Consider the following 8432-nt stretch of genomic DNA (forward strand, 5'->3'; position numbering starts at 1 on the left):
GCCACTTTTGGAAAAAGCAACCTGCATCACTGCAGACATGAGGGGCTCAATAGCCATGAGACTAGACTCTATAAAATGAAAAATAATCATGGAATTAACACTTTAGCTTGCTTTTTCACATTGTCAGAATTGGATGCAGGGCTACTGTTTTCCTTCAAATGTCCTGTGTGGGAGGACCTTAGAGTCATTTTTCTTTCCTCACAATTCTTCTCCCCAGTGAGAATGCTACAACAAGACCTGAGTCCACCAAAACCACAATTCTCATAACTGAGGGACGAGACTGCCTACAGCAATTGCTTGTAAGTTCCTCAGCTCATGGCCCTGCATTCACACAGTATAAATTCAGTGGGAGTCCAGGCTGTGTCCAGGAGGAAAAGGAGCCTTATGAGCATACACTTCAGAACCAAAATCAAATATTCCACCTATAACACCAAAAAAAAAATGGTGGAGTGCCTAGAGAGGCAGTGAGAGACATTCCCTACCGATTTAATCAGGCCAGGGAATTTCTAGTCTGATTATGAGTGGTCAAAATGAAAGAAAAAACAGCCATTAGTCAAGACCACTTGTTTTTTAAATGTTAGTTCATAAGCACATTAAAAACAAGGGAGGAGGCATCCACTTTTCCAGCCAAAGACTCAGAGCAGGTTTTTTGTGGTTGTGGTTTTTATGGTTATCCACATGGTTAATTCACATCAAGTTTTTGTTGATCTTTAATATTTATGTCCAGATGCCACTGTAAGCATCCAGATGTTTTTACACAGACATCAAAAATGTTTGCATAGCAATTACCAAAAGAAAGTTTGAGGCACTTTCAAATATCTGAGAATGACAAAAGATGAAGAGGTTTCTGTTGCTGGAAGATTTCATTCCCTCTCTCCCTCCCCCCTTTTTATTTTGCTTTTTCCATTACCTTGTAGATCATTGGTTAGCCTACTAAGAGGGAAACCCAGTGCACCTGCTTTGACTGCCCTGTTTAGGGAGTGCACTACCTTGGAAATTTTAGGTTTTGGATGCCAGATGATGCCTACATTTTCTAAAAAAAATGGAAATAAGGAGATATATTTGCAAGTCTCCAGAGGATGATCTATCCATATAACCTACGTCCTTTCTGTGACCACTGACCATATGAATGTCTAGGTAGTCCTGAGGTTTAAGCCACAAATATTCATCTGCTACTGAAAGCAGAGTGAAGGAATAGGAGCTGTTATGTGACTGGTGCCCTTGGGATCATTCCTGAAGCAGTGGGGCTCTGCCTACTCACCTGGTGTCACAGCACAATCCCTCAGGAGACTCTGCAGACACCCTTGGGGAACGAGGCGGAGGCAAACTGTCTGTCCATCCTGACTTCAACTGCACCAGAGCTCTGCCTCAAAGACGAGTGCCTATTTCATCCCAGCAGTGGCTTCTAAGCATGGGTACACAACTCAAATGGAGCCGGGAGAGCACATTCAGGCTAATTAGGGAACGAGCTAACGTGTGAGGTGTCTGCAGGGAAAAGACTCCTGGGAAGTCAGTGGGCTGGACTGCAGATAGAGCTTACAGGTGAGATGGAACCAGTCTGAGAGGGAGTTAAGTGGACTTGAACTCATCACAAGTTATCCGTGCTCTGGCAATTAAGAGACCACCTCAAGCTTTCCTGTTTTGTTTTTTTTTTTTATATATATATTCTTTTGGAAAACAAACAAACAAACAACGCAACTGAAAACAAACATAATTTGCCAAGAATAGAAAAAAAAAAGAAACAAAGCCTTTCGTAATTTTGATAATTATATCATACGCTCAGAACAACCCAGTGAAAAAATGAGATGTATTGGGTAAGAGTGAGAAGGTGACAGAGAGGTCATTTGCTTAGCACCAATGTTCCAAGTGACAGTCTGGCTGAGAACTCCAGTTCTTTCTGGGAGAGAAAAGAGGCACTGTCAATTTACCCAGAGTGTTTGCTACAATAAATATTTTGGCCCCATAAATAATTAGTGAGAGTTTCATCAGAGAGTTCAGTGGGGCCAAGATTTCCCTTTGGCTGGGCAAGGAGCAGCCATCCACATGCTCCTGTAAACGCAGTTTGCCTGTAGAGCTCTGCAGAAAGAGAGCTGGGCAGCAAACACGACTGTACAAGCAATATTTGTATTTAGTCAGCTACAAGTGAAATTACACTGTAATGTACTTAGGAAAGGATTTTCTTCTGGGAAACAAATATTAAAGCGCGAGAGAGTTTGTCAATATTTTCTGTTAATTGACTAAGGGTTGGAAGTGTGTATCTCCACTCCGGGCAGCAGTGTCAAGTAGAGATAGCCAACTGCTTTAAGCTGGCTTGGGTGCCAGAAGAAACATATCTACAGCAGTGCTATTTCAAACTACCACTCGGTTAAAACTGGCTCAGTCATCTCCCTCAGTTACTCTGTAACGTGCAGTATATTCTGAAGCTATGATCTGAAGAGAAATCACAGAGAGGCAACAGCTGGGAGAACATAAAATAAATTTAAAATAACTTATCAGAAAAATATATCAGAACTTGCCAGAGAAATTATTTCCTAGGCACATCTCAACTCAACTCTTTAGCAGAACAAATGTGTAAAAGAAGAAAAGAAGAAGAAAAAAATCATCTGATTAGCAACATGAAATCCATGTAGCCATTACTCAGCACTGTTACTGTCAAATGTCTTCAAGAGTCCATAAAATCAACCACAAAGATCCTCCAAATGCAATCTGCAACCAGTAACCACCTTGAAAAGAAAAACAAAACAAACCAACATCTGAAAACTGTAGGTGAGATCTTCTGGTGTTGCAAATCATTATGGTTTCCTTCTCTCCAGTGGAACACGGCTCACATACATCAGCTCAGAAAAAGCTATAGTGATTAGCGCCAGTGATATCCACTGTAGCAAAGGAAGCTCCTCAGCCCAGACCACGAACCCTTCTGAAAGTGGTGATTCTCAGGCAATCCAAGTATCTTACCCAAATTTATGGCCTGCATCTTGCAAACACAGCCATTCCCCTGGAAGCTGTGCTTACCGTAGCCACTGCCAACACTGTCCATCAAACTCCATTTTATGGTTCTCGGCAACAGAGCCACATAATTATGCCCTTCACCTTTTGTTGCTTGGCATTTGCTGATGATTAGTCCAGAGTCAAGATGATGATTTTTTTTCCCATTGCACCAGATCATATTTAGGTACATTTTTGTCTCTGTTTATTACAATTATTTTTTTTTTATTATTCCTTGAAACGTCATCACTGTCAGGGACTGATTAATGAGCAAGATGGAATTTTCATGTCCTCTGAGAATGCAATCTATATAACTCCTTTTCTGTCCTCTGCTTGTATCCTACTTTAAGGGCCTGTTTCAATACTGGCCAAGAGATACGGTCCTAGAAATTTTTAGTTGTCATATGGGAAGGAAGGCGAATATTTACGTGGTCATATATGGCTCATCTGTCCACTTGTTCTCAACCTACCATGGCAAGCAGTGTTTGACAAAGGCTCAAAATGAAGAACATGCGCACATGCAGAAAGCTTACAAAATCATGGGAAGGCTTCATTTAGTAGAGCTCTCTTCCTTTAGTTTATTGTGTTCCTGAATGAACATTTTTTAGCAACAAAAAATAAGTATTGCTGGAGCACAACTTCACAACTCAAGTGGTTGGAGATGCCTTAAATAAAGGACACCAAAGAGGCACGGGCTCATGTGCCTTTCTGAATCAGGATTACCCTAACTCTTCCTCCCTTTTGACTTTTCCACTCCTAATAGGGTGTGTGATAATAAAAGAGAGAGAAGTACACATGGCATATAATGATAAAGCTGCCTGCAGCGTCACATGAAAGAGGGGGGTCACATCTCTAGGTTACAGCTGAGGTCTTCTTTGATCATAAAGTCCAATGGGAAGAATCAATCCCACCCGTTTCACAGCACCAGAGTCTCTCTTCTGTGCTGTGACCCTCAGGACAAATTCAGCTGTGTCTAGCACCTGGGGACACGGTGCAGGAGAGGGACCACAGCGCAGTCCTGTGCAAATGCCTGAGGTACAGACTGGGCCACAGCACATCAAGAGAAAAGGAACTGGAAAGGGACTGCACACCTTTCTGTTCCAGTTCCACGTGCTTATTTTCTTACAGGTACCAGAAGACATTTAAAAGTTTTAAAACAGAAGAAAAAAAAAAAAAGGATAAAAAATAACTTTAATTGCAGATAGTGGCATAAAACCTGGGGCACGCTATCAGCCTTTTTCTACCAGGTAGTAACTTAACTGGCTGTTTTTAAAACCTGCTGCCTTGCCCTGTTAGACTCAATACCTGCCACATGATTAATGTGCCCATGTCTTATTAACTGCTGTGTTACAGGAGCTGCCGTATTCTCAAACACACACACACACGCACACACTTCTCGTTCTGAAAACCCAGCTGAAATCACGCTTCTTTGACTGGAGGGTACTGCACCTTCTGACAAAACATCATAAAGAGTGAAGAATTACTGTTTCTCAGTGATCCAGCCCATAAATCAATCCTCTCATTTTGCTGCAAGGATGGTATGGGATTCCACAAGTGCTCCCTGAATTTGTATTCAAAAGACAGGTTGTGTCCTCACAAAAAAGGGAAGAGAAAGAGAAAGAGAAAGAGAGAGAGAGAGAGAGAGAGAGAGAGAGAAGGGAAGGGAAAAAGGAAAGGAAAAGGAAAAGGAAAAGGAAAAGGAAAAGGAAAAGGAAAAGGGAAGAAAAAGAAAAAGAAAAAGAAAAAGAAAAAGAAAAAGAAAAAGAAAAAGAAAAAGAAAAAGAAAAAGAAAAAGAAAAAGAAAAAGAAAAAGAAAAAGAAAAAGAAAAAGAAAAAGAAAAAGAAAAAGAAAAAGAAAAAGAAAAAGAAAAAGAAAAAGAAAAAGAAAAAAGAAAAAAGAAAAAAGAAAAAAGAAAAAAGAAAAAGACCAGGAATGGCTAAATCATTCCAGAGCCTGATTGATCTTATCTGGACCTCCCTTGCTGCAACAACAATTTGAGCCTGTAGAAAATTGCCACCTTATCTGATGGGTGGTCCTACCGACTGCTATGTTATCAGAGCCCAGCTGCACGAGGAAAACAGTATGTGGCATGACCTTGGTATGTCAGCGCCTGACCTCAGTATCTAATCAGTCAGATGTCTCACCAAGGCTGTCTCGGGATGCTGTACATGCCCCCTCTGGCATCAAGTCATTCAAAAGATGTTTGCTTCATGCTCGTGTTAGCCCACCAGCACACACAGAGTACATCCCAGTGCATCACCACCCTGACTGCTAGTGCTGCGACACTTGAGGCTTAAGGTGCTTTTCTGCAAAGTTTTGATCAGCCTTTCTCCTAAAAGCTTGCTTTGCAGGACCGTAACCCAGCCAACAACCAAATTTGGCCTCCAAATTCATTTAATTGGTTTCACATGTTTTATGTAGGCTATACAGCACGTCTGTCAGTGTAGCTAATGTACCTATAGAGCACCATAACATAGATATTGCCTCATATCCAGTAAAAGGAAGAACATGGGTGTTGCTGATGTAAACAATAGAACGGTAAGGGTTTAATCTCAACTCTAATGCCTATTAGCTGTGTGACTGGGGAAAACCACTCCACTTCTCTGCTCATCTATGGACCAAGGGTTACACTTTCAAGACCTATACCACAGCAGTGTCACAGGGGCTCTGTTAGCCCCAGGGGGCTTCATGAGGGCTGCAGGGGAGAAACTTCTTCCCATCCATTGGAGCAGCAGGGCACCTGCAACCCTCCATCCAAGGATCAGTAAGCAAATCCCTGTATTGACCCTCTCTGTCCCTGCTCTTGCTTTTCTCCCTCATGCTGGGGCTGGAGGAGAGCCTGTGACGCTGCCATCCCCATCTCTCTTGCCTGCTTGATCCTTTACAGAGGTTGGGGCTGCACAAGAAAATTCCTTTTGGAAGAGCACAGTTATTTCTGTAGCTCTGTGCTGCCCAGTTCAACAAGTGTGGTACAAATAGCATGCTGAAAGAGAAGCCTAGGCTCAAACCACCTGATATCATTAGGCAAGCAAGAAAAAAGGTTGCAAGATGCAAAACCCGAAGCACAGAGAAATTAACCATCCAGGGAAGATCAGAGTGCTCTTGCGTGTCATCTCTGAAAGGAGGATGTAGATTTTCTGTTTCAATATTATGGCTTTTCATTCCTTTATATGGGTACATTTATCATACAGAATTTTTAGAGGGCTGAATTTAGAATTAGAATCAAAGGTTTTGATTCTGCTATGCAAAAAGCCTTTGATATGATTCCAATTTCCTTTTTTCTTTTTTTTTTCTTTTCTTTTTTCCTTCTGGAAATAACTACATCTTTGTTTGTTTATTCTGTTTAACAGAAAATCTTCTGCAACTTCAGAATTTCTCAGAAAGCAGCAACTTAATTTCCCAGCCAGCTCTGTCCATCACCCCTGCTGCATGTGGTGACTGTTAAAAGGGGTCTTTGACATGTAACCCACACTGTAACCAGGCACAAATTCTGGCATATCCATCCACAGGAAGTGTCAGAAAAGGATGGAAGTTCATTGCAGAAGATGACTCTCAAAAGGTCTCATCTGGGAGTGAATTTATCTGTGCAGTGAGTAGGGGCTATGGCAGGGGAGCTCATATGATGGCAATTATGAGGCAAACCAATGAAGCAGTGCATTCCTTGGGCAAGTCTTGGTTTGTTGTTGCTGTTCCAAGATGCCAAAACATTGAATTTCATGATGCCTGTGACAACGCTCTGACATTAAGAACTTGGAGACCTACATAAGTCTTCAATTTTAGTCCTTGAAGGAGTTGCAAAGTTTATTTTCAATGCTGGTTTTATTTCCCCACCCCTCACCCCTTAAGTAACAATAATCATAATAGGAAGAAGAAGAAGACAAAGAAGAATTTATATATTTTTGTTCCATTTTCATTCACAAGATGCTCTGCTTCCTCCTATTGAACTGCTGCTCAGAGTCAGCAGACTTGCTCTCTCCTAAAGCCAGTTCTAAACACTCTTAAAGGAAGGCAGATGCAAGGGAATCATTACCGTATTTATTTATTTTCCCAAATAAATAATATTTAATATGTGTATGTTTGGGCTCTGGCTGCCTACAAAAAGGAACCGGGTGTGACAATACATGTGGCTTGGAATAGCAAACCTGTTGAGGAGGATTGCCTGCTGCTGACCGCCTGCACACAGAGCCCACCCCTGGATGCATTCCTGCACTTGTGGGGACGTCACAGCAAATTCCAATCCAAATAAAGCTGTGGAAGAGCAGATAAATAATTGCACCTCAACACGCACAGATGCATATACACAAAAATGTCCCCTTATCAAGGCCAAGATAATAAACATGAGAATGCAGCCAAGTACATCTTAGTTGTGTGACAATACATAACAGATTGCCTAGCTTATTATTTGGGAGAAGAAGAACATACAATTAAATAAAACTTGTTATTAAAAGCACCCCCCTGAAAATAGATGTCAAACCCTGACTAGACAAATGTGGTATTTCAGGTGGAAAATTGAATGGACTTAATAGGAGTAATACGAACGGTTGGTCTTGGAAGAGCTTATAAACTGTAAATATTGCTCACTGCAGATGCTAACACAATGATGAATACATCAAAATATTAGTATCAAAAGACTGCTGGAATATATTTGCAATGTTGCGTAAAGCGTGAAGGGAGGTAGCTGTCCTTCCCCTGGCTTTACATTAATCTCTGGGTACTGGCTGATAGCAGGGGCCACAAGCACTATAATTAGATTTTGGAAATGTATATAGGGAGTAGGAAATGGAATAATTAAGGTAAGCTATCAGATGCCTGTCCTCATCCTTTTTAAACAAGCCAGAAATATACCCTGCACTCGTTCAGCATGCAACCTTCAAGGGGAAAGGTGTCAGACACTATAATTGGTAGAACTTGAATGCTGCTATACTGGTGTCCCTTTTTTAAGGAAACCTATTTTCCACACCAAAATTGATCCGGCAAGGTTGTTATCTCATAATGCACACCTAGAGAGGCACTGCGAGGCCTCAGGGTAGAGAACAGCAAGGCACTTAACAGCCTTAGCTGTGCAGCCTGCAGTGCTGCACCCTGTCTTGGGGAACTTACTGCCAAGACACATGCTACATGGTAAAATACACGCATACGTATGTGGAGAGTTTGGCTTTTGCTTTAAAATACAGGGGTGAGGCAGTGAAAAGGTGCTAATGATACAGCATCCAGCCAAGTCTGACAGCCAACGGGATGTGCATTTGCTTCTCCCTCTGGGGGTGTTCACAGGCAGGACAGCCTCTGCCCTCCCACCAGCCTGACACCTCTGAAGGGCATAATGGCTTTTATTTAATTATCCTTTCCTCCTTAAGCAACACAGAAGAGCCAGAGAACTTAAACAAATATACACAAATTATATATATATTTTTGGTGTGGAAAATTATTTGACATTATTCTTAAATAT

The 8432-nt window shown here is 41.5% G+C and overlaps 1 long non-coding RNA gene across 2 annotated transcripts in view; it reads right to left on the bottom strand.

Annotated features, from left to right (window-relative positions):
• The window catches only part of LOC308191882, a 197952-nt gene that overhangs the window by 30650 nt on the left and 158870 nt on the right, over positions 1–8432 (bottom strand). The gene's annotated exons all lie outside the window — the stretch shown is intronic.

The sequence above is a fragment of the Anser brachyrhynchus genome, assembly GCF_964034855.1.
Source record: "Anser brachyrhynchus genome assembly, chromosome: 3".
NCBI classification, from domain to species: Eukaryota; Metazoa; Chordata; class Aves; order Anseriformes; family Anatidae; genus Anser; species Anser brachyrhynchus.